This window comes from Aplysia californica, unplaced genomic scaffold (genome assembly GCF_000002075.1).
Source record: "Aplysia californica isolate F4 #8 unplaced genomic scaffold, AplCal3.0 scaffold00127, whole genome shotgun sequence".
NCBI classification, from domain to species: domain Eukaryota; kingdom Metazoa; phylum Mollusca; class Gastropoda; order Aplysiida; family Aplysiidae; genus Aplysia; species Aplysia californica.
Window position 1 is genome coordinate 1,421,490 of NW_004797397.1, and position 676 is coordinate 1,422,165.

General features: G+C 44.7%; 1 protein-coding gene across 1 annotated transcript in view; it reads left to right on the forward strand.

The window, feature by feature from the left end:
* Positions 1-272: 272 nt before the first annotated feature.
* Positions 273-676, forward strand: part of LOC101858774 (potassium channel subfamily K member 16-like) — a gene marked incomplete at its 3' end in the record, with an annotated part of 36,769 nt that continues 36,365 nt past the window's right edge. Inside the window, 1 exon segment of the mRNA XM_013081365.2 lies at positions 273-392.

Genomic DNA, 676 nt, shown 5'->3' on the forward strand with positions numbered 1-676 from the left:
TACCATTTTGGCTCAATATGGCCGATTCGACTCGCAACCGTGAAAAACAAACATATTTGATTTTGAAGGTCACAATCGAATTCATTTGAATTCCCTCGCATTGTACCAAAACATTGCCTGTGGCCCCATCCATGTATGCACGGAAAACCTGATTGGTCCCCACTTTATCATACGAATCCGATTGGCAGTGTGCACTGGGCATAACTGGTGCCACAATGGCATTCTCAGCTGCGGCGTGTCCAGACAGCTAGTCGCCGCTGTCTCGGCCCATGCGGTGTGTGGTGTGGGCTTTTGGATGAACGATTAAGTCAGACAGAACGCCTCTCTGTGATAATATTTCTAATCTACCGATGTCTTTGGTGTAGCTGTTACGCTCTTCGCTGTCAATGCAGGTGAACCAGGTTCGATTCCCGAGTTGAGTGGGGGAGGGGGGGGTATCCAGTCTCTCGGTCTTTCTCTTAGGAAGCTGTATCCCTCTTAGCCCGAATTGACTTATACAGATAGGATCGAAGCTCGTCCCTGTAAATGATTTAAGCTGTGTCGATGGGGGCGTAAAACACATACTATATTGAATTGTTTTGTATTTTTCTAATGTTATTCTGTTGATTAACTATTTATTCTGCTCTTCTCTTTGCAATGTTCTATATTCTTTTCGGTCATTTTATATCCACATCAC